At 31.3% G+C, this 27,857-nt stretch overlaps 1 protein-coding gene across 4 annotated transcripts in view; it reads left to right on the forward strand.

Annotated features, from left to right (window-relative positions):
* The window catches only part of LOC142325955 (synaptotagmin 1-like), a 208,764-nt gene that overhangs the window by 47,839 nt on the left and 133,068 nt on the right, over positions 1-27,857 (forward strand). The window lies entirely within an intron of this gene.

Genomic DNA, 27,857 nt, shown 5'->3' on the forward strand with positions numbered 1-27,857 from the left:
CAGCAGCAGTAGAGCACCACCGAAAAGTCTGGTATTATTATTGAGATCTTTCAGCGTTTTATCGAGAGCTTCAAGTGAATGCTTGTGAGCCATAGTGCATTTATCCCAGACAATAATTTTGCATTTTCTCAAAACTTCAGCCGTGTCTGAATGCTTCTTTATGTTACACATTGCGTCTGGATTTGTGTGAATGTTCAATGGCAACATGAGTGCTGAATGTGCAGTTCGCCCACCATCAAGCAAGGTCGCTGCAATGCCTGATGAAGCAATTGCCAACGCAATATGATTTTGTGATTGAATGCGCGCAAGTATCAGTGAGATGAAGAATGTTTTACCAGTGCCACCTGATGCGTCCAACAAAAAGAATCAACCTTGTTGTGCTGCAATTGACAAATTAATTTGATCATATATATTATTTTGTTAGCAGTGAGCAGTTGCTCATTATTAGCAACAAAAGTAGCCAAAGAGGTCGTATTGAACTGCTGTTAGCGTTGAACATCGCTGTTAATGATTTTTACTGCTGGACGGTTAGGCGATGGCATGCCAAAATGAATGAGTGGCATATTCGAAATGAGAATACAAATATCTTCAATCTTTATTAACGCCTCGTTATATATTTCCGGCAAAAAATCGATATTGGGATCTTGATCAGCAATCCAAATGCGATGTAGAATGTCCTCACGCATCGAATCTTTATATTTATCCCGAGAGCAGAAGCTTCAGACGGAAAACATGTCGTCAATAATATAGCGAATAATTGACGAATCTGATGAGGAGAGGAACTCAGTACTGCATCTACAAGTGTGAGATCCCAGTGGTTATCATCTTCCAGTAAATGCAATTCGCGACACGCATCGAAGTACGTGTCGTACAAAATACCATTGAAAGTTCGTAAATATTCAAAGGATGTTGGTCCAGGAACGTTAACCAACAACAAACGCAAAACAAGGCATTCGCGTTGCTTTGGATGGACTGTATATAATCGGCCTAAAGTATTTACCATTCTTTTATTTATTAAATAATTTTGAAGTTTCATAACTATGTGATAGCTTAATTAATCAATTAATAAAAAAATTAAGTAGTTAAAATTTTAGTAGAAATTTTTATCATTTTTCTCATTCTTTATTTATCTTCTCATTCTTTATTTTAACATCTATTTTACCAAATTTTAGATAATTGTAAAATAAAAACGATTTTAGAAATTTTTTTATAAAATTAATCAGTTACAAAAATTATAACTTCAATTTTTTAAATATACTTTAAACTATAATTATTATAAGTAATTTTAATTTTTTTTACATCTATAATTTTATAGATGTAATGATTTATTTTACAACTAACATTTTTATTTTCAAAGAGCGGTTCAATACGTCATAAATTGCATAGAATCAAATGAGAACTGACAATTTAAATTTGTAGGTTGTTAAGTTGATTGTTATTGAATGCACGTGGATACATCATTAAAATTCATGAAAAATCATGTAAAATACTCACTTCAATACTGCACCTTACAAATTTGCACAATGTATATTTTTAATTATACTTTAAAACGTTATTTCAATAAATAATAATATAATATTCTCAATTAGCGCGCAATTCTAGTACATAAGAATTTTAATGCAATAACAACACTAAGCTACGACACAAGTAACTGATATGAAAAAAAGCAAGAAAATAAAAAAAATTCCTAGAATCCGATCGCAGCACCAACTACCGGGTCTGACTGATATGCCAAAAATTAAAAAAATTTCTAAAATGCGATCGCAGCGCTGTCTACCGGATCCAACTGTGAACTTTAACCATCCTAAGATCAACAAAAAATAAATTAAAAAAATATTTTCAATCGGATCAAATTGTTAATCTAAATCATTCTCGAATCAATCACACACAAAAAATTTCATTAAAATCAGTCCAGCCGTTTAGGAAGAGTTCAGTCACATACACACGGACAGAAGAAATATATATATATATAAAGATATTCATTCAAAACTATTTTAGAGTGAATTTTGTTATCCCACTCCACCAAACATAAGCACTCGTATTTTATATTCTTTTCACGGATCATTTGTTATAAAAAATTGATGCTACACGTATAAAAATTACCAGTTTATCGTGCCGACGCATGTAATAGATCGAGATATAACAAACAGTAACAATATCGATACATTTTGTAAATCGGAAAGAAAATTAAAGGATATTAATTAATAAAGAACGCTATAATAATAAAATCTGAATGGAAAGGAAAACATTGTAAGTTAATAATTAGTAAACACTTACCGTAATTGTGTGTAATATGTTAAATATAAAAAAATGCATCGTAAAATCGTAAGGGTTATAAAGATATCTTCAGTAAATAAAGAAAATATGTGTTAAAAATTAATGTTCCTGTAAGTTAGGGTTAAAATAAGTTCAGAAATAGAAATGATTTTGGATAAATTGATTGTTTGCAGGGTAATAAACAATTTTATTCATACAACTGGCAACATGCAAAATAATAGGTAAAAGCTTATAACATATAAAATACATACGAGCAAAGTAGATCAGGTAAATAAGATCGGTATCCCCCCCCCCCTCTATCAAAACCAGGAGGATACAATAACATTTCAACTTGTTCGGACGCTAGGTTTCACCGAAAAGTAAAAATATTCTACTCAAATCGCAACTAGAAAAACATGTTAGAGGTACCAAATAAAATTCACTAAACGAGAGCATTTTCATCAAATTCGGTTCACATTCTCGATAATTCTGTGTAATAAAAATGTCGATTAGATAAGTCAATTTATATAGGCGTGCATATGTAATTCTTACATATATACTTTCGATTACACAAAATAGCATATCCACTTGGAATAGCGACAGAATTAAATATATTTTTAAATAAAGTGTGTAAAATATCCACGGTAATTAGGGAATCGACCTTACATGCTATTAGTAAAATAGTTTCATGCATTTAAGTAGTTAAATAGAAACACACAGTTTTTTCTACGTATGTTTTCGTTATTTTCAATAGCAAATTTTAGCAACTGCCACAACGATACGTTAAATTTCGTTAAGTACGAATTGATCATCCAATTTCATATTTTTAGAGATGAGTTAAAGAAAAAAACTCGAGACGAGTTTTCATAAAATGTTGGAGTTATCATCAATGCAAAATTATAAGCTTCTACCGCAAATGATTTAAAACTATCTCTAATTTTTACAATTCTAATTCCCTTTAAACGTAAATATTATTTTGAGAATGCGTGTCCAAGTGGTACAAGAGGTTCCTGTGCAAAAATCTAATGCCTAGCCAAACCGAGTATACTTTAACTCCAACGGCTGCTCGGTACCGATTTTACTAACATTCTAGTAGTTGGTTACTAAAAAACGCTAGTCCTGGCTGTACGAAATGTTCAAGGGACGCGACTAACTACCGTCCTCCTATCAAGAAGGCTCCATTAGATATCGGAATGAGATTGACTGATATTTATTGCATTACATTTAAGACAAAATTTAGTGTTGTATCTCGACCGAAACAAAACACGTTGGATTTGAGAAATCGGTTACGATACGTTACAAACAAAAAAAAAAATACTTATTACAGTATTTTACTATTTAAAAATATCCCTGCCAATTTTTTAGTTCAAAAGGAGCTTTCCCCTTTATGAATGTAATTCCTTAGGTGTTTTAATCCTAAGATAAATTCTGATAACTTAATCAAAGATTCCTTAAGGATATTCCAGATTTAAAAGCTTAGTAGCTATGTGAAAACTGGGGAATTAGTGGCGACTGTAAAAATGCCTAATCTTTGTAACACAAAGATTAGTATTCATATCAAGTAAGTTTTTAACAATAATAAATATTTTTGTAACACTGAAATTTTTTGAAACAGGCAAAATATATTTTCCCAATAAAAATACTGCTTTATCTCACAAAATAGATTGAGCATAACTTCAAAGGCTGTATCTACTAATTAAAAAAGTTGCGCCTTCGTTATCATATCATACGGACCACAGTTATTCATTTTAAAGGTAACCGTCCTCCTGTGACAGTGACAGGAGATTTACGTGACTGAAGATACACAAAACAAAAATACTAAGCTATTTTTATCAAAAATATTTTCTTTACTAATTTATACTCTACACAAACTAATTTTAACTCGGTTCTAATGGATTTTTCATGGAATTTATACACACATATTTTGTTTATTCCACTTCTCAGTGATTATTTTTAAAAAGCTTCTATGACAAATGTTTTCTTATTAAAAATAATAATCCGACTGAATTTTCACAACGAGATATTGCACTATTTTAATCTTGGAAAAAGAACAAAAATTCTTAATATCAGGCTTCAAGGGTGGTTGCAGACGTTCTTTAATAACTAGGTCAAGCGCCCCGCTATTTTCATTTTAAATTAAAGACCACAAAGATACCAGATGCCAGATAGCCACCTGTTCAAATACATAAAAACATACTTATTCTTACATTCAGTGCAGAATGTTTAAATTGCAAAAACTGAGCAACTTTTTTCAGTAAGTTAAGGAGAAACTAAAGTGTTGTACTGTAAGTTCTGTAAAAACTGAAAAATACAAAAATATTAAAATAAATAATGCCTACAGTACCAAGACTAGAGCACGTCAGTCGATATTTTTAATAATCTGTGTAAATCTATCGACTTAAAAATATTCTGAAGATAGATTTTTATTCCGATGGATAATCTACCATAACCAGAGGTCCGTAACGTTATCGTAGATTATTCTACTCTGTGTATCAAGTTTAAGAGAGGTAGTATCAAGCGTGCCGTTATTCTCCATACCTTTTAAAGGTTTTCAACCTTATTAAAATCAGTTCAAATATTGAGGGCCCTAAACAGACGTGAACTAACTCACACACATACATAGATAACTTGCAAAACCCTAGACTGCGTGTCGCAAATGATTAAAATAAAATTAAAAACGCTAACAAAATCAAAGTAATAATAATGATAAAAAACAAATTAAATAATTTATAAACTTAAACAGCAGCAGATTAATCTTTAATAAGCTGTGACTGATACAGAGTATGTTAGCAAGCAAAGTTGATGTAATTGTGATGCCAACCATCACCCTTAAGCACCATAACCCTTTTCCAATCAACAGAACACGAATGAATGTAATTGCCAACTGGAGGAAGGCATAATTAAAACCGTCATAAAGGAGGCGGAATCGTCTCCTTTGTGTAAAAGGAAGGACAATTGGTTATTTTTCAGAGTGGGCACACTCTGAAAGAGTGTGCCCACTCAGTGAAAGTGGGAAGATTTACTTTCTTATTTCAAGTATAAACTTTGTTGTCGGCACTACTGCTGTAGTAAGTCAGAAACAGGAAGAGCATCCGGCCATAAAACTGCCAAAATCCTCTACTTAAGCTCAGGATAAGGTCGGAAAAAATAGATACAAAAATATATAAATAAAATCCTTATAGACTTATAAATAAGAAAAAGAAACTAGAAAAGTAAAACCACTAAGCTCAAATATCAATTTATGTTTTTTGTTTTAATGTTAAGCGGATTTAATCATTTCATCTTAAGTTAACATAAAAATTAATAAATACAACTTCATGAAATAATTAATACCATAGGCTGCTTTTAGTAAAGATTTAATTGAATTTCTCTGCAAAAGCCATTAAATCATTTCGCTGATTTGTATTTATGTATCTGTTGACAACTTCCGAGCAGCTTAACTGATTTCAACAAAATTCGGCTGGATCTCGTTCCTTAAAATTTTCGATCCAGAAAACCCATAAGGGATTGGTTATAAGAGACGTCACATCATTTTTAAGCCTTTCACTAATTTCATTTGAACGATATTCTCCGTTTGATGTACCCTAATCGTTTATAAGATCTATACAATTTCAGATTCATTTTTGTCGCTGTAATGCGGGTGGGGCGTCGATATGAATTTTACAAACAAAATTTATATAAAGTTTTAAATCTTATGAATGTAATGTTAAGGTCACAAGTTGCAAAACAAATGGAGGCACTAAATTTTGAAACGAGTACCATAGATAACCGGTAAAACTAAGCGTACTACAATTAAGATAGTTATATTACAAAAACTAAAAGTAAACACAATAACGCGGTTCCAAATATGTATTTAATTTCGTTTACCTTCAAATAATCATCAGTAGTTTAAATTTTAACAAAATCTGCACAATTTATTTAAAGCGAAATAAATGTAGAGTACGTTAAAAAATAATACTGAACAATAACTTAATTCAAAAATTACCTACTTTAAAATGAAAAATCTAAAATGAAATTTCCAGTTAAGCTTCGGAATCTGAAACAAAATACATGAAAAATAAATAAATACGAAAACAATAATTTAATATAAATATAATGAAGAAAAAAATCTTCAAAAGCTATATCTACTAGTACAAAATAAGACCAATGACAAAGAGAAATAATTTCAAAAACAAAAAAGGAAATGCAAACCGAAAGTCATTAAAAACTAAAACTGAAATTCATTTAAGTGAAACTTTTTAGAAGGATAAGAAGTGAAAAAAATATACATAAATTACTAGCATTTTCACATTTATATACTTACACACAATTTAACCTGTTGAAATCAAACTATATTTTTTTTTTTAACTTTATAATAAAAATTTATTTAATAGTAATTTTAACAGTAATGTCTATAGTAAAAGCATTCTAGCTAAAAGCAGTCATGTTTTATAAAAGAAGTAAAAAATATAAAAGAAAGCAGTTTTACGCTGCTTTTTAAACTATTAAAAAACAAGAACAGTTGATAAATTCGACCCAAATATATACAGAATAATGCAGGAGGAAAGGATAAATATAATTAATGAATATATAATTTGGGAACTGATTCTAGAGCTTAAAGTAATTTAAAAAGTTCATAAAATACGAAAACGCTTTCTTTCTTTTGTCTTTTCTGTTTAGCCTCCGGAACCACCGTAAGGTTAGGAAAAGTAAGCCTCCGGGAATCACAGTCAAGTATTACTTCAGAGGATGAATGAGGATATGTATGAATGTAAATGAAGTGTAGTCTTGTACAGTCTCAGGTCCACTATTCCTGAAATGTGTCGTTAATTAAAACCGAACCTCCAAAGAAAACCGGTATCCACAATCTAGTATTCAACAAACGCTTTGTTATCGAACTACGGCTGGCGAAACATTTCGCCTGGAATTTAGTTCCCCAGTGAAATAAGGCCATACTGAAATCTTTAAGGCGTTATTACGAGTGAACTTGAAGGTTTCTTATGTTTTTGATTTGAAAAATCGGGGAAAAAATGTTCTCAGAACTGTACCTCCCGTTAAGTTTCGTGATATCCAAAGTAAAACAAAAAAATTCGGTGACGAACAATACGTTTTTTTAGGTTTGAAATACAATAACTTTGTTAAATTATTAATAAATGCGTAAATTTTATTACTAAAATTTGTAGAAAATTTATTTCTGTAAAAATTAATGTAATAAAGTCTATTAAAAACAAAAACAATCAACTTTTAGTCATTAAAAAAAAGAAATTAAGAAAAAGAAAAATGTTATGATTATGTAAAAATTAAAAAACAGCTGCTTTTAGGGAAAATAAATTTAGACCTTCGAAAAATTTACTTTAAAAAAAAAGACTCGCAGTGATTTACACTGTATAAATAAAAATGAAAATCTTCGTTTTTTCAAAATCTGAAATCTCCGAAAGTTCTCCACCGATTACTTCGAAATTTTGACACAACACTGCATTCGAATACGCACATGTTTTTATATACCTGCTATTTTATATATCTAAGATGTCACACCTGTGACAGGTAAAAACATGCTTTTTTTGAAAGCAGCGCTATCTATTGGAGGTAAAATTTGCACACGCTGTACTAAATACTTTACGAATATGTTTCAATGTTTCCGATATGTATGTCCGATATAGACTAAAAAACTACTGGATCAATTTACGCGCGGGGTAAAAGGGATAAAAGGGAAAACTAGTAAAGGGAAAGAGGAAAAAATCGAAAAACGTAAAAGGGAAGACGGGAAAAATGGAAATGGAAAGGGGAAAGGGAAAGAGAATGTAGTAAAATGAAAATGGAAAGGGGAAATCCACGAGGAAAGGGAAAGAAATTGGTAAGGGAAAGGGAAAAGAGGAAGAGGGAGAATGGGAAAAAGGGAAAGGTTAAATTTTGTGAAGTTCCGTAATGTTCATTTTGTTAATGTTTCATCAAACTTTCAATTGTGTTAATTTAATCTATATATATATATATACTCAAATCTACCAACAGCAAAGCACTGCCGGGTCTGCTATTTTACGTGGGTTGTTTATGTCGTTACGGGTAAAAATAGCTTCGTCCAAATATAGTATGAACGAATTAAGCGGTAATTGTTGTTAACCCACTGACAAAACTAGAGTCGTCTGGCACGGTCACCAATCCGGAGGTGTTGAACATTCTGAACATGATAAGAACGCAGTCTGGGAGCATATAATGTCGTCCATGCTGTACTTTGTAGAATGCTGAATCGTGCAGAAGAAATTCTTTGCGTGCTTATAGGACTAAGCTGTACCACCATGAAACGGTTGACTTTTATATAAAACATGATCGCTGTGAAGATACCATCCTCACGAAAATTACTAAAAATTCTAAAAAATATTGACGGTTTGTAACTACTCATCCAGGATACCTACGTCGGTATTCTTTCACCGTAGCTAGAGCACTTCAATCGCAAAAATATACAAAAATCATATTTGAATGAGTGATGAGACGAGGCAATTTTCAAAACAAAGAATTCAAAACGGAATTTCACTTTTTTAAATTCAGATTCAATTTTTTAAATGTTGTAAAAAGTGTAAACATTTTTAAAAACACAAAAACAAAAAACAAACACAAAAACACGACATACTAAACCACCTAACGTTAGTATTAACAACATAAAACTACAATTTTATGATTACAATGAGTACACATTAACTTCGAAGCAAACACTTAATGCTGCCAACCTAATTTTTTAAAGGTATAAATATGCTGTACAAAAAACAGTTGGAAAAGATGTTTTTAATTTTTACAAATTTATAAAACTTTTTGAGTTCATTTCAAGGGGGTAACTGAAATCGGGGAAAACGTTTTCGCTAGTTGTAACTCGATAACAAAGCGGTTTCGGACGTATGTTTGTATGAACCTTTTTCCTTGCTTCATTCTCTAAAATCAGTTCAAAAATAATTTTCCTTTTCTCCTGAATGAAAAAAGGTAAAATTAATAAGTACGTACAGACGTCACGCCGAAACTAGTCAAAATAAAATTAGGGATGGTCAAAATGAATATTTCCGTTGAAATCTGGTAACCGAAATTATTCGCGATCACAATACTTCCTTTACTTCGTATAAGGTAGTAAAAAAAACTGGTCGTACAGTGAACATCATCCTAGATCGACCGAGCCTATTTCATCCCGGGCGCTTTACTACATACCAGTCGTAAACAAAAACGGGACACAGTATAAAGCAAACAAATTAATGTATTTCTGTGAGAAAAAAGGCATGAAATATACAGACTATAATCAGCGAGTTTAATATACATACTTATTTATATATACATATTTTTTTTAAACAAAATATTAAATTAGATATGATATTTATATAATATCTATTGAAATAAAATTTGGAAATATCCTTATGGGTAAAGTTCGAGGACCAAGATATTATGATTGGTCATTTATTAGAACAGAAAATGATGATCCGTATTCTTTTTTCTAATGATTCATATCCTCTTCGTTACAATGAATCAAATCGTACTTCAAAATGCGATTTGATTCAATTTTGGTATAAATATAAAACAAATAAAAATCTATAATTCTTAATATAAAAAACTTTGTAAGTTGTGTTGTAAGAACACTTAACCCTTTTTAATATTATTTAAAATTAAATAATAATATTTTCACTGGTCGTTTCATCGTGGTAGAGGTTTAAACTCGAATGCTATGTAACAGACAGAAGAGAAGCGTAAACTGTGTCAGTAAAACGGATTGCCGTACATTAATTAAGATTAGAATCGAGTTCTGTAGCCTAAATCTATTCCAAATGAAATAAGTTTTAACTTATGTATCGTATAAATTTAACGTTTAAAGTTTACAAATTATTCTATCATTCATGAAAATCGTTCATTAGGATTCTAAAGTAAATAAGAATTAAATAAAGGAATTTAAACACTGTTTACATACGAGAAATGAGATGTTAATTACCGTAGATGATAAATGTTAATTATTTAATATTCACCGATATAAATTCGATTTATGCAATAGTAAATTAAATCTGTTTTATCTATGGTTAAGTTTGAAAACGGAACCTGAACAAGTTATACTCGAACAATTCGCTAGTTTCTTATAAAAAATAAAATATTGTTCCTTAATAGAATTTTATCGAGTATAGCAAAGATATCAATTAAATTTCGATGTCACTGTAGGAAAAAATACAAAATTTAAATCACAATGATCTTTCAAAGGGCAACCAACCCGAAAGAAACCTTACATATCAGTACAGAATGTTACTTACTTTTGTGCTGTTTAAATTTATACCCGTACTGTATTGTTTACTTTTATAATCAAAAATAATGTAGCACATTTAGAACCCCTTCAACATAACGTTACCTTTATTACAATAACAATTACAATAAAAGATATCCTCATCGAAAACTTAATTATAATGTTTAATTTAAAACAATTAATTATTAACAAAGTTAACTCAGTGTGTCCTGTAACCCTACGATTTGTAGGAGATATATTTGTGAAGATATGGCGTCTATACAATAAGCATAATAAATAAAAAGTTAGTAATTGTCTAGTTGTAGAAATCGTAAGTTATTAACAGCCGAAGTAAGGGTCTGAATCAGAGCTATAAAAACAATTTTTGACGTGAAACGTCTTTCAAAATCACACCGAAACATACCAGAACAGAAATTTGTAGCGTAACGAAAAGGTCTATATCGTCTTGCCTTAACAACTCCCTAACTATTAATCTCAGAGACCTAAATGCGGTGTCATTTTATAACTTACATGGTCAGCTCGCCGATACGACTTTGATTTGCGTCACTGGCGATCTGTTGGCAGGGAGGGTGACACAGCGCAGATCGGCCAAAACTGGCGCTCTCGCTCATTTCCATTTAGTGTAGCTCACGACTTAGACGTGATAGCGCGGTGATTCGTGTGTTTGTGTTCAGATTTTTTCTAGATAGATCGATTTAAGTAATAAGTGTATTTTGGAAAATATTTATGTGTAAAAAATTAAAGTAAACATGTAAAACGTATAAAAGTTCAATATGTCAGCCTCAGCCTGCGCAAAAACCAGCCGGAAATATAGATTACGCATATAATCTATATCAGTCTCGGTGCCGAGGAAGCGCGAGACTGTTTCGGGAGCGTCGCAAAGCTGGCACGGCGAGCTCAGTGAATGACGGCGACGGCGCGAACACCTGTATTGCTGTTGTACCCGAACTAATGGACATAACGAGTGAAGTTAATACCCATACATCTGTTGAAAACATCCCCGGGCTGTTTGATATCAACATGTCGAATTGATGCGATGCAGTATCATTGGCGGGTAGCGGAAAAACGCTTCAAAAGCGATTGTAAATCCACAAGGCACATTGATGTTGATATTATGCCTTATGTCTCTTACATCTCATATCACAGACCAATGTTGAACAAAATTATCGTCGAATATTAGTCGAAATAAATATCATGTACCATTCAGTGTCTGTTTTATGTTAAATTTAAATTTAGTACGCAGTAAATGTCTCGGTTTTTATTTCAATCCAATACACTAAAAGTGACTCGCTGGCATACAGACCGACCAATTTATCTGTAGAGTTCGCCAAATGAAGGAACTAAAATTTTCCATTGGAGATTTTCAGTTTAAAAAAAAAAAATACGATGGTGCCTCTCCCATTTCACTCTACAGATAAGTTGTCGGTCACTAGCTCCGAGGAACTTCATCCAAGGTCTGTAACTTTTCACCTTAAATCAACGGCCATGCGCTCCGACACAACTCCATCCGATTTTTGATTTTTAGATTACAACTTTTCACAATAATTTAAACTCAAAAAAGTTTGAACTATTTTAAGTGGATATTAACGTTTAAGATATTTTTTCTTGCCTAAAAATTCTTCTCAAATAAAGTGTTTGAAAAAAGTTCATATTCAATCAATAAATGTTAAACTGAAGACTCAAAAACTTTTACATATACTTGATAAAACAGTTAACAGCGTATTTCCAAGATAATTATCCTCAAACTGAACCGAACACCGGATAGTAAATTGTCTTAGATTACAAGAGACCGAACTTAGCCCTCCTAACCTCAACGTTAAAAGTCCCCCATCTATTCTGGAAAGAGAATGCTCTCAAGATCATATTTCGTTGATTTTGAAGGATCTTCACGTCACTTGAATAAATCCTATTACCGGTACATAAAACATACCGGATCTTTACAGAGAAAGCACGGTGTTCATCTTTTCCGGAATATGTCATTTTCGATTAGGAACATGATAATTTTTCTAAGATTTCGGAATCCCTATACTGGGTTTTTGGATAAGAAACCCGTGAAGTTTTAAAAGCCTGTTTACCAGATTGTATAATTTAAAGCTAACAAAAAATATGACAAAATGACAAACTTGTACATACTACAGCACAGGAGCATTGTGACTTTCATATAGAAGCACTTTTAACTTAAACTGGATGTTTATATCGAAAACGGCGAAGAGAAAGGCCGATATTTTATTACGCTACTTGCCCGCGTAAAAAGGTATAATTTTAAAATCAACAATTACAAAAAAATAAGCGATTTAAATACGCGTAGTAGTTTTATTATACGGGTTTCATTAACGTGTAAATCTTTAAAAAAACAAACAGCCCACCGCCTAAAACTTATGTCGTTCCGTTCATTTATTAAAGCTGTTTGTTTTTTTTTTTTTTAAAAAGGAGTTAAAATTCACCGTTTTAACACGTGGCTCTACAAATTTAAGTTATCGATTGATATTATAAGGGTTAGAGGAAAAAAGCAGTGGGTAGAGGCTTTAGAAGCTCTTAACCCCATGATTTACTATCTCTTTCCTACACTACTCTCTCTCTCTCTGTTCCCCGCTCCCATATATCATGAAGTCTTCCGCATCTATTTAGTTGGCTCCCTCTTCTTTGAGCCCGTCCTACGTTTATCCGCCTACCGCGATCGCTCTCATATTCCCAGCGAATCGTCTGAACTTATTCTACTTCAACCGAATAACCTTATCTTCCGCTCGGAATCCATGACAAGAATAAAATAAACGATAAAAAATTTTATGAACGACCTTTAAAATGAAAGGTGAAAATACTCGTTATATGTCAACAATTTTTTTAGAAATAAATTTCCATTGAAAAGTTTTAATTTATACTGAATGAATTCCCTACTTTCATTATACTTTGATAATTATTTATTTTTTATTAAATAAAATTGAATTATTCATAAATGTAATCGTACAACTTAAATTTATTTCAAAACCCAATCTTGATCTTTTCAATTCTTGATCTTACGACAAAAGAATTGAAATATTAAAAAGAGAAATTTTTAAAGGCGACATAAAATAAAATTAATAAAACGATCTCGATTAAAGATGCGACCTTTGTCAAAATAAACATGTTATCCTTTTGACCTTTAAATATGACTATGAATTTGAGCACAGGTATAGTACATTTTAAACAAAGGAGAAATTCTGAATAACGTTAAATTCAGAGTCCAGCAGATAAATATGAATGTCTGCGGATGATATTTCTACATCGGTTTCAAAGACATAAATGAGAAATCGCTAATTAAACTACGTTAATCCTCGCAACATAAAATGTAGTATCATACCAAATCAGAAGAATACGATGTAAAACAGGCGTCGATTAATGCGAGACGGTGAAAGTTCATAGCAAACATAACGAAAACCTTTTCAAGGGCACAGCATGTTCAGGTTCTCACAGTAAGGTCGCATAAACAATACACATAGAAAAACTTTCATCCGTTATTTATATGGTTAACATCAAAAAGGGAATGGGAATGCCAGAATGACGTGCAGGAAAAAATCTAGAACTAAAAGAATCATAACACGATGTATAAACACGGAAAGTAACGTGCCTTTCATAGGTTTGAATATTGATTAAATTTACACATAATACCGTACAGAATCTTTCAAACAGGAAAAGTTGACAAAAACCTAAAAGTAGATATCTAATCATTTTCATAACGCACTGTAACCGCCTACTCGATTTCCTTAATTAAAAGAGCGACTACAAGGCTTAAAGGAAATCTAGAATTTTATTAAAATTCGATAGTTATCAGCCGTTTTTCAGAGATTATGGAAAATAAAGGAACGTTTTGTTGACAAGACCATAGGAACTTTGATCAGCGGTCGGGGAAGATGAGAAATAATGATACTTCTAGTAGGTTAAGCAGAGATCTTACGGATGATGCCCACACTATTTCTTTTTTTTTTCTACGCGTGGAACGCGTATTGAAATGACTGTATTTTAATACACCCACAACAGTACGTATGCGATTCGAGAAAACGTTCTTTACAATGGGGAAATATTAACTTTGGCGTGATTTCATAAAAGTATGGATGGAGCGGACATTTTTATCACAGAATTCTTTAAACCTATGGATAGGCGAACATCTAATTAAGAAGGAGCGTTGAACACGACATAATTATGGTAGCATAATGCATTTCCTGTTCGTTTTTATTATTGTAGGTATCGATTCGATTTATCATCATCATTTTTTTTCCTGTTTAGCCTCCGGGAATCACCGTCAAGTTTTACTTCAGAAGATGAATGAGGATGATATATATGAGTGTAAGTGAAGTGTATTCTTGTACAGCCTCAGGTCGACCATTTTTGAGATGTGTGGTTAATTGAAACCCAACCACCAAAGAACACCGGTATCCGCGATCTAGAATTCAAATCCGTATAAACGTAACTGACCTTACTACGATTTGAACGTTGGAAATCTCGACTTCAAATCAGCTGATCTGCGAAGACACTTGACACACCCGGTGGGTTAATCATCATCATTACCGGATTTATTCTTCCTTTCCTTGCCTTATGAGGATGAATTTCAGTACTACATCGAATCAAAAATTGCATCTATAATTGGACTTAATATCGCAAGCTAACAAGATCCTTCGAGTAAAAAACATAGCTATCGATATGGCCGATAAGCCGGGAATAGTAGGACCGGTCGGGGTAAATAGGGCGGCTCTCCCCTCAAACAGGTACCATCACAAAAATAAAAATATTAATTAACAAAAAAAAAATTCTAGGAGACCGATAATATCGGAATAAAGCCTCGCTTCCCTCCCTCGATGAAAGCAATAATCGATTACGTGTTAGGATAATGTGCAAAACCCAAACGAAACGGTATTCGTCCATATTTAAGAGCAGACAGATTTCCTGGTAAAATCGTAACGATTAAATTTCACCCCCTATTTTTGTCTACCGGTCACAATTTGTTTTCGGGATCACATTAAGAATTTGTTGCGGCCGAACGAGACAGAAATATAACAAAAGTATACTAATACTAACACTTCACTAAAAAGGGACGCGGTTAAAATTATCCACCTATTCAGACTAATAATGTTGCATCAAGTATAGGGAAAAAAGGTTTAATATTCGGGGTTATCCGACAACTTAGTCGTTTTCATTAGATAAATAATCATAAAATTATATTTTTATCCTCTTGATTTATTCCGAAATGTTAAAATGTAAAGCTTCGTGCAGACCGACGTATTCGCTGGTTGTAAGTGTTCGGCCGATGTTTTCCGACAACATTTTTATGAGTTTAGATAAGAGAAAATTGCTGGTATTGCCGGCGGCTCAAGATCAAACGATGTTTCTTAGATAGGCTAAAATACACGTAAACTTTATCGGGACATATTATTAAGGGCTCCACGCCTAATATTGTTAACGGCAAAGGATGGTTACCGTACTATTTAACGAAGACAATCTTGCTGATTGCAGGTGAAAATTTCGTTAAGTCCTTTCAGTCTTAAGACTCCGTAAGATGTGTTTTATTTTGAGTTTATTAATTAGTAGTACACCGATGGGAATGTCACTCGTGACATTCTGCCCGAGGCGGACTGGAGTATGTCGAAAACCGAGGTTTTGAAGATGACCTCCGGTAAAGCCCAAAAGGGTTAGGAACGGATGGGGTGACGGAGGATGTCTTCCCCTACGGGAGTCAGGATATATCCGTATGTCCATTTCCAGTAAGAAACATCGGTCGGTTTGAATGTATCCATAAACTGACACAAAAAATAACGTTTTCACGTTTTAAAATACATTTAATTCACATTCAATATGAAATTTAACCCAATTATTTATAACTATTTACATTACATAAACATTCTTTAGCAAAAGATGAAGTTTTAAATTTGTACAGAGTAAATAAACAAGTTCAGTACTAAAAACAAGTAACTGTCAATTGTTGTTCAATACTAGAAGTACTGAACGACAATTACAGTCTGTTTCGTTGAATCGCCGAGCGGAAATTGACATGTCTTCAGTTTTTTTTGGAAAAACTAACTCAACAAGATCTTCGAAATCCGATTTATTTATTCTCAGAGAATACAAAACCAACTTTCATCCCTTAATTATATTAATCTAATTAATTTCAATATTGTTTTTAAAGTTTTTTAAGACGCCTTTTCGTTTTCGTTTGGAGCAGAGTGCACCAGTTGTGAGAGGTTCCATGTCGAGTGGGAGAGAGCTTAACATTTTGCTAAAATATCAGTGTTATAGTGTATAAAATATCTGACTCGCTGTAGATCCATCAAGGGATGTCCAAACTGCGGGATTCGTATGCCGACGATTATCACCCGTTTATATGGAGCTTAAGAAAGCGCGCCAACGAACCCAATTGTTAACAGAGACAATGTGATTAAATATTAATTACAAAAAGTAATATTATAAGTATGTTACAGTTCTCTAAAAAAAAAAGTCTCTAGTATTTCTCGCATATGTAAAATAAAATGTACGACTAATGTTATAAATAATAATATAAAATTTGAAAGATATAATGATTATATTATAAATGATCAAATAACAGTAATAACTTTTAAATATTTTATCTTACGATCGGCGCTGTCGTCCTTGAACACCCTGGCCTCTCGCATTACACTCCTGCAAATAACCTTCTCTCAGCAACCCTACTCCATCTCCTAACTCCCATCCTCCAAGCACCTCCCTCTTTCTCGGTCTTCCTCACTTTCTTCCTCCATCCGATCTTCTAGCAAATATTTTTCTAACACCTCTATCCTCCGGCGCTCTTTGAATATACTCAACCCTTCTAATTCTCCCTTGCTTCATCCTTATGACAACAGCAGGTTTTCCAAACAGTAACTCCAACTCTACATTACTTCTCAACCTCCATTCACTTCCCGCTTTCACCGAGCCGATATATATCTTCTTTTCTCTCCAATCTTCGCAAGTATTGTTCATATTTCACTCTTAACTAGATGAGTCTCATCAGAGATTTATATATTTTATTTTTTGTAGTTAGTTGATGGTTTTACCTTACAAGAGGTTTTGGAGAGCATAGTAACATCTATCTCCAACAGCAATATTTACCTGTATGCTCGTTCATCTTGATCTTCCTCTCCTCAGACAAAATTACACCAAATTATTTAAGTTTATTTAACCATCACACACCTCACTCACAATTAAATTCTGCTCTCTTCTTACTACTACTCCCTTTCTCTGCAATATCATGTACTCTATTTTCCCTATATTAACTAGAAGTCCCAATTTTTTTGCCGCCGTTTCCATACCGCTAAACTCTTCTATTAATTCTCTTTAAAATTACATCATCTGCGTAAGGTAATATCTGGATACTTCTATTAAAAAAAAAAATCGTTCCTTGTGAGTTTATATCAGTCTCCTAACCACCTTCACTAACACTTTTTAGTTAAACAAGTGCGTTGAAAGTACATTTCCTTGCCTCAAACATTTTCGGATGTGAAAGACTGGAAAATTACTTAAATATTTTAAACAATAGTGAAATATCATTTAAAAAATATTTTATATATATAAAATTTCTATATATATATATATATATATATATAGAGAGAGAGAGAGAGAGAGACAAGGGAGAGTGAGAGAGAGAGAGAAAGAGCATGAAAATATATAGTTATCAGTATCGTATCGATCCAATTTAATTGGCTACCTTTTCTTTTAAGTCTTGAAATTTTAGTATGTTAGTTAACGTTTGTCGTAATATATAAGCGATATGTATTATGGTAGCAATGAAATAAACTATAAGAAAATAATAAATTTACGATAAATAATAACAAGTTATTAGATTTATAAAATTTTTATTAGAAAATCCCATAAAAATAGTTAAAATAGATGTATAACTTATATAGTTTTAAAACACATTTATATCGTAATATTATTATAACACTTGTGCAGGCTAAACAGTATTTAAAACAAAAAAAAAAAAACAACAGATAAAGTGCAAAAACTAACTATATGTTTTTTAATATAAACCTATAAAGGCCTAATACGAAAATAATTCATACGGAGAGTAACCGTGCTTACTATCGTAAGAATTTAAATCGAAACTCTTGAAGGAAAGAAGAAAAGATTTTCTTCAAGAGAAAACTCGTTTAAAAGAATGTTAATTTAATTAAACTTCTTAAACTAAATCGATTTCTTGGAAAACGTATATTTCTTAAAAATCACTGACTATTTGTCACATTTTTTCTAAAATGTAAACTTTAAAATAATTTTTATTATCACAAATTATTTTAAAAAAATATATACTTTTTTCAAAAAACAATTAAAAATTTTTTTGGAAAACAGCTAACGAAAAATATCAAAAAATTATAAGATTTTTTTTGTTGCGATTGTAAGCTGCAACTAAATTTTACTAGATAAAAAACTCAATTTTTTTTCTAAATCCCACTGTAATTTAACATAAATATATAATTTTTTATAACAAAGCGAATCAAAATATAATTTTTTTACATTTACGTCGCAACCTATTAAATCGATTTTTTGATAGTTTTCAATAGAATCGGTGTTGCTTTATTAATAATACATATACATGTGATATCAGGAATGGCATTTTTTCTTCAATTAATTCACGCTGAACAATTTACACCGTCATTACGTAACTTTAATTGGATGTTTGACCTGTTAGTGAAGGAACGTGAACGTGAAATAATTTGAAAATGATTAGACAGGAGTTTATCGATCGAGTTCATGTAACGGTTATACTAATCGTTTATTTCTAGTTTTTAAAAAACTGAATTTTTAAACTTCATATGTTTTACACGCAAATAATAAAAAGTTGCCTACCGCGAAGACAACGCGCAAGATACCTTGTTGATTCCCGTAGAAAAAATAACTAATTTGTTGCTTTACGCGCTCTCTCTCTCTCTCAAATTCTGATGCGACACACGTTAAGGGACTACAATATATTAGGTGCTAGTCAAAAATTAATTTCTAGAGGTTGAATGAATGATTTCGATAAACAGCTAGACCCTGTTGTGATAGTGATAAAATATTCTTGCAAGGCAGAAAACAGTATCAATATCAACACAATATATCATCAGTCATGCCGATGTGTAACAATACAGTCAATTCGGTAAGGACAACAAGAAACCATATCATCTTATACTTTCACAAGAAACCTTGGCAAAGGGCATTTTTAAAAACGGCTAACCCCCTTTCGCGAGCGATTTATCTCGTGTGAGGTTACCTTACACGGTCATAACACCCATCCCAATCATTCGTAGAAAATAAATCCCTATATTAACACGAACGTGATGACATATACTAACACAAAAATGTAATAACGGATAAGCACGATTTAAATCTAATATATTTCTTGATCACGTCAAGACTTAGGGCTTTCTATCTTAAAAAAAAATTTTAACAACGTCAGCGGTAATAAAAATAAAAACTGATCTCACTAAAGAAGTACCTCCAAAATACCTGCAATGGCATAATAAGTGTTAACATTTTTTCTTTTAATTTTAAACCGATTTCGGTTCTGCTTGTTATTAAAAATTAGGTTTTGAATTTACACATTTCAACACCATTAGTTTAACTTACAGCATAAGAAAACTAAGAAATGTACAAATAGTAAATAAACGTTTTACTGCAGTTATAAAATCTGTAAAATGTTTATTTTCTGTCAATATTAATCTGATCTGACGAAACAAATAATTAAACTGAAATTTAAAAACAAACAATAATCACGTGTTATTCTTTTAAAAAAGTCAGAATTTAATTAATTACTTTGAAAAATGATGTTGCTAAAAGTTAGGCCCTTCTTTGAACGTCTTGTAAAATATCGTTTTTTTTTGTAATTAATAACAGTAAATACATCCTAAAAAAAAATTACCCGGTTTTTCTTGAGGATAACCGATAAATAGGTAACTCAGAACCGAGGAAAAATTAGCGCTCGTTCTTGCAAGGGATAGGAATCGTGTTTATAAATCTAACACTATTCATCGTGTTAGATTTATAAACACGTCATAGTTTTTCAGACACAATACAATTAAAATATAATCTTAATATGCAAATATACAAAAATTATGTAAATTCAAAAAATTATTTTCATAGAGGTTTAAAAGAGAAATCTTTTAAATATTCTAAAGCAATATCGAGGAAGGTCGGTTTGAACTACTAAACAATTCCGAGCGATATTGTTACTATATAAAATGTATTGTTTCCACAATGATATTAAACTGCAAGAAAACAAAATAAAAAGCAACTTAACCGGTGGATAAGTTTCTGATAAAGGCAAAATTACATAATTATTTCCCATTAAATCAATCTAATGAAACAGACGATATTGTAAATTATTTTGAGTTTCCTTTTACAAGTTAACGATTCACAACGGCAGGCAGACTGAAACTAGACCGGAGCCGAGTCGATGTTTTCACTTACATCCAATAATATTAATTTATTTCAAAGAGCTTCCCTTTTTTCTCGTTGTAGAAAACAACAAACAAACGCAGTTGTTTTCTGTCGTTCCAAAGAATAACGAAAAAGGCTTCGTTAAGTAGCTTTATTATTTTCAGTCCTTTAAACCATTAATTAAATATTTCAACGTCGTTTACAGTTCTTTGTTCCTTCATTTATTTGTTCCGCAATATCTACGTATTAACTTTCTCTTTCAAAGAGATTATGGTATCTTATATATTACTTAGGAACAATATTTGCTATTAATCACTTTAAAACCGTTATCTGCTATTGAGAAAAAAAAGACGTAGAATAAGACATTAATATAATTGTACGAGTATAAAAGGAATTAATTACTTCTCTATTCGATAGATAAGATCGATTATATCGCAGAAGAATATCGTAAGCGGGATCATATAAAGCTCGTAATTCACTATAAGAATACTAAAATTATTTTTTTAAAAATCACCCTCGTTTAAATAATTCATAAGGGCTTTCGTAACTTTTCTACTTCATCGGATGAGCCTTATGTTTTACTATTAAAAATAATTTACAGATTACATAAAAAAATAATTAAAATTATTAATTCTAGGCGTCACAGTTTCAAAAAGATATTCTTTAGGTAATTTATACGATATACATCAGTTATCTAAATACCAGTCCTAAATTAATAAATTTTATTTTTTTTTTTAATTTAAGCGATCATCTGATTAAAAAAAAACGAATAACTGAGAAATAATTTTATTTTCATTAAATACTGTGTATCCTTAAACCTTTCAACCCTCGATGTACTTGTGTCTGGAGATATATTAATTTCTAGAAAATTATCGTTTTTTTTTTGTGATAGGGTTTTATTTTCCTGGTATCACAGTCTTAGAGCTATGCCGCAGGAAGGAAAGTATGGCAATCAATCAAAAAATGGGTTATGGATTTTTTTTGCTTTTCTCAAGGTTTCATTACCCATAAACCCCCCCCCCAAAAAAAAAAGGGAAGGTAATGTTCGTACGTATGTGTTGGCGCACTTGAAGCTTAATAACTTTGACTGGCTAAACCGATTTTGATTAAATTATGTACAGAGACTATATATGAGGCAATTTGTTGGTAAAACTTTGGGATCAATATCTCCAGGTGGTAGAGGGGGGTTTTGGGGATAAATTTCTCGAAATTTATCAAACATAACTGCTCTTTATACTAAGCTCAGTACGTACATGAATGTTTATCTTACCATTTACAAAAAAAAATTTGGCCCATAATTTCCCCTTCCCAAAAATGGAAAAAGCTATCTTTTAATTTACTGCATATTTTTCAACCGATTTCTTTTAATGTCATCCTAGGAACAGTAGTAGTGCAAGCGACAAAAAAAATACTTTGCGGGCAGTATTGGGATGGGGGAGATAAAAGTTTAAAAATATCAATTTTTAAAATTTTTCAAAAATGTAATATTAAAAGTTTAATAAACTTTTAGTAATAAATAATATTATAATAAAATTTCATCATAATTCACCTCCCTCATCAAAAAAGAAATCTTAGGTAACTTTTAATTAATGTCATTTTACATGCTTAAAAAAAGCATGTAAAAAGACATTAAAATTGTTCCACGGTTAACGGATATTACACATGAGCAGAAGGTGGAAAGTAGTACACATGCGCAGTAGGTTTTTGGGATAAATGTCGACGTATTTGATCAACCAACGTAACGCTTCGAACACGCTTGTACGAGATATCGAAAACTTCCGTATTATAATTAAACATCATACTAATAAAAAATTATAAAATAAGAAAAAAAATTTAAAACATGCTTTTCAACAAATTAAAAAAAAAAAATTGATTACCCAGGAAGCATAAATAGAAGATAATCTTGTTTTCAACAAGATAATATATATAAAGTTGTCTGTCTGTTATTGCAAGACCACAATGAAAAGCATGGGACGCACTTTCATATTCAACATCCACATAAATTCTTTAAATATGACAAAGGTTTTGATGCAAAACGGAGATATAACTTCAATATATAATATCTAGTAAGTCTCTTCGAATAAACTAAAGTTAGGGTACAAAATAGAACTGAGGTTCTGAGGTTCGCGCCCCATCCTTTACATTGTGGTCTTGCAAAAACAGACTACTTTATACATATTATTTTGTTTAAAACAAAATTATCTTCTATTTACTGGTAATCCATTTTTTTTAAATTTCTTTAAAAGCATGTTTTTACACTTTTTATTATTAATGTCTTCCTAGGTATAGTAGTAGTGCAAGCGACTAAGGAAAAAAAATACTTTGGGGATAATATTGCGGTGGGGACCGACCAAACTTTAAAAATATCGATTTTTTGAATTTTTCAAAACTTTCTTTGATTTACTTAAACTTTTAATATTATTAAAAGTTTAAATTATAGAATTTTAGATTAAATATTACTATAAAACTTCAACGTAGTTCAACCCCCACCGCCAAAAAAGAAATTTTAGAAAATCTTTATTGGTTGAACACTTTTTAGTGGAATTTTTTTAGTTTCTTCTATTTAACATAGCAAACGCAAACAAATCGAAAAAAATCTCTTCTTTGGAGGTGGGGGAGCCGATCAAAGTTTAAAAATATTGATTTTTTTCAATTTTTAAAACTTTTTTGGTTCATTTAACATATAATGATAACTTTACATTAAGGTAAAGTTATACTCCTTTGTTGTCAGATTTTAATTTTAGTTTTTTAAAAACAAATTCTATTTATAAGTATATTATTAAAATAAAAATATATAATTTCTAATTTACTTAAAGAGATGTTTTAAGTGAGATTCTTATATAAAGTGGTGATAAAAATATAATTGCGGATGTACGGTTTGAAGCCGCAATGTTTAATTATTATTAGAAGATATTTATATAGATGTAAGTAGTTAATGTGCTGACTGCTTCAACTCGACCTCGGTCGACGACAAATCTTCACTTTTGCATATCGATGCTCAGAAATACTTTTAACTATACACATTAAAGTAAAAATTGAACTTTTATTTATTTTTTTCTAAAAGTACTTTTATTTTTTTATCTATATCTATTATTTATTTGTTATAATAAATCTTGTTTGTTTTTTATTTTACGTTAAGGCAAATAAAATCTCACACAATGATAACTCGGCCGATTGCGACAGGCGTAATTTAAAAAACGATCTGTCCTTATTATAATTACAACTTTATAATTAAAAATTCCCAATTTAACGCTTCAGTCATTCTGATATTATATTTTTACAAAATCTGTTCATAACCGATAATAATTCTTAATTTATATTTTAATGAAAATTATTTGAGATTAAACATTGTAGATTCTACATTAATATTCAGAACAACATGTACATTTAATAGGATTAAAAACGAAATTAACTAACAACCACCGTTCAGAGCGATGATAAAAGTAACATCAATCAATATGTCATTTGTTACAAACAAACTGCGGACATTTTAAAACCGTGAAAGCATCTATTTTAAAAATAATATCCATCAATAACCGATTTAAATAAGCCGAGTTAATTGTATGAACAAAATTAAAATATTGACCAAAATGTAACAAATGCAAATGAACCTGACAAACTGGACGAACTAGCTACCATATAATTTTATTTGTATAAAAAAAGTAGAATATTAATAAGAAGCGAACGACGATCAAAAAGGCTGAAAATTTTCTTGAACGACAACAGAATACTGTACACTTATTACAGCAGAATAATGAACTTCCTAAAATTGAAGACATTAATTGGTCAAGAAATTCCGTATTATAGTCGTTAAAAATGTTACAAAGTTTTGTAATCCACGAAATTGGATTTTAATAACGTTCAATACCGTGATCGGTCAAAATTTAGTGGGTTCTGATCGGTTAGAATTATTCGCTGTTGTGATTAATACTAAAAGATAAATTGTGACCGAAAAAATTTTAATGCATTCAAATCGGTCTGTTCCTTTCACTAGTGTTATCGATGTAAATAAGCTGTCCCTGAGCGGTTCAAATGTATTTATACTAATTGTTTCTTCGATGATCGACCAAGCCGACTTTCAAGAAAATACAAATGGAACTCATTATATATTATAATCCAACTTGTAATTCTTAAATAATATTCGTCTTGAACTCTGCTGGTAATATATTTTGTTAATTTTTTGTCAATGTATTCTGTTATTTTATTTACAATGACGTGATTAAAACGAATACTGTATGTAACGATATCATACTGTACGTATTTCTCATACTGAAATGTCGGAAATTTTCGACCGCATCGGGAAGTGTGTAGAAAGTACCGATTCCTTAGGAAAACCAAACTGATAACATTGGTCTTTCCTATCGGTAATGAGCAGCGATGTAAGCCTGATACTTGACAGGAACCACGACGGGAAAGAAAATACGTACACATAACAGTAACCGTTATCATTTACATATGGCTTCAACCGACTGCTGTAGCATGATATGAGTTAAAATTAAATGTCCACATTTCAAATTTATCGCGTTCAACCAAAATTTCGCGATTGATTTTTTTTTTGCATTTTCTTGCATTCTGAGACATAGTAGAATAATCATATATATAACCTTATTATAAAATGGCCTTTCAGTAAAGAGGAAAACTGCGGAAATAAAAATCACTAAAACGGAAAAGTCTCGACCGGTTCACAACTAAGTCTTTTAATAATGCGGAGACAAAAAGCATTTTTTTAGAATGTTTAAGTTTGTAAAAAGCGGAAATAAAAAGAAAATATTTTACTGTAAAATGACAACGGTTCTTATGAAGGAAATGTTTTTCGTGTCGATGGAAGATAATTCTTTCTTGGTCTTGCCGAGCACAACTTGACGATCAGTTCATTACTGTTCAGTCTAGAAGCATAATTCTAAAATAAATCAATAATTCTGTGTAAAATCTGGTCCTGTAATGCCGTCTTGAAAGGAAATACGGATAAAAATCATAAATTATAATGAACCCAGTGGTTCTTAAATAATATTTGTTTTGAGTTTTAGTATTAATACATTCCGTTAATTTCTTATGTCAGTGAATTCTGTTACTACTTTTTCGACAAAATTATAACGAATAGTGAATGAAACGACACCGTACTGTACACGATGTTTTACTGTACACGGTTTGCGTTAATTCTGTGGATTTTTTACTTTTAAAATATCAACGGAGTAAAACACAAATAAATAAGGTAAGAGAAATATACTTGCAATAATATTTTAACAGAACGACTGAACGATATTTAGTACAATGGGAGCGGTTCGTAAGTGCGCCAGCGAAAGGGATGCCTATTTCAGGAACAATTTATTCGGGTTCAAAATTTACAAACAAAGCGAAATTGAATTCAAAGCATCAAACGCCGGTTCGAAAGATTTTATAAACACTGTAACTTATGAAATCAAGTTTGCAGCAAGGCCGGTAACTTCGACTTCCGCGTTCATTCACGGCGTGAATGAACGTGGACGAAGGCTAAGAATGAAGTAACATTTCCGCCGCCTTTTATCAACAAGTAAAATATACGATCACATATCGGCATGCCCAGACTACCAAAACGCACCAATATTTAGCCCTACAAATAACAACTTTTCTCTGTTCTTCACAGAAACTAGACCAGAGTGAAGAATAAGTGTCACATACTGTTGTAGTGAACATCATTAGTTTCAAAGAAAGCGATTCAGCAGAGAAACGAAGATGCAACACGAGCATTTAAAAGCAAAGAAACTGCGCTATTTTTCAGAATACTGCCCTCAAAATCTGCTGAACATATCTTTGTCGTAGTTTAACAGTGTTTACTATATTTGTGGAAATTTATGTTATTTTTCTTAACTCGTTACAATTTTTTTTTCTTAATACTTTAATTTAATTTACATAAAAAACCTATCTACGTGAAATATCACCTAAAAAAAAATCTGTTATATATAAATTTCAGGGATACAGAATTATGCCTGATCGACCCAATATTTTTATTTATTTCCTAAAATTTAACGATAGATATTTAAAATTTAGCTTTATAAACTTCACTTTCGTCGACGAAAGCAAGAAACTACAGCTTCATACTTTATTTTTACCGAGCTTAACATAATGAAGAGTTTATTTCAAATTATTTTAGAAAGCTTATTCTAAAAAAATTTCTTAAATATATACGAATCGTTAACTTCACCGCTTAACGAGATAATTTTTTGGTAACATTCTAGTTATCCAGCGATAACCTGAAATATTAACAAACAAACACTTTTCTTTGTTACCGCCTGCCGTTCTAACAACATATAAAATGAAAGGCCTAACAGATACTAATTACGTTTAGAATTGAGGCAATAAATATTTTAAGCTCTTTTCCCCCCGACTCTTTTTCTCTTCGAATACAGCAATTTATCTGGTTTCTCTTTTGGATTATTCATAATCATCACCATCTACATTAAAAATGAACTTACGTAAGCGTTTACGTTCTAATATTAATAAAGAATCGTTCTCAGAACTGCGGAAGTTAATAATAGAATAATGTAATAATAGAATGTAATGCGAGAAAGCAGGATGAAGTAGAAGGGAAGAATCTGAACTTTTCCTATATACAATATGTTATATATATTACGCGTTGTTAATAAAATTTTCAACTTAAAATTTCTTAATGTTAGTTTTATTTAGTTTTTTATTGTGATGACGGACATCGACTGCTTTGGTCATTTTACCCTATGAGAATGGAAATTTGTAGCGTATGAAAAATACCATGCCTGACCAGAATTCGAACGCAGGACTTCTGGATGAAAATGTAAGACGCTACCCCTCCGCCGATACAGCTTTACTTTAGCTTGAAATTTCTTTACTACCATTTACTAACAAAAAAATACTCTCTTTTCAGCAGCAGTTTGAAAGAAAACGTTTGCCAAGTCTCCGAAAGATGATCAACAAATTCATTACCTTTTATATCTCTGAATGACGATGAGAAGAATTAAGA

This window comes from Lycorma delicatula, chromosome 6, assembly GCF_047948215.1.
Source record: "Lycorma delicatula isolate Av1 chromosome 6, ASM4794821v1, whole genome shotgun sequence".
NCBI classification, from domain to species: domain Eukaryota; kingdom Metazoa; phylum Arthropoda; class Insecta; order Hemiptera; family Fulgoridae; genus Lycorma; species Lycorma delicatula.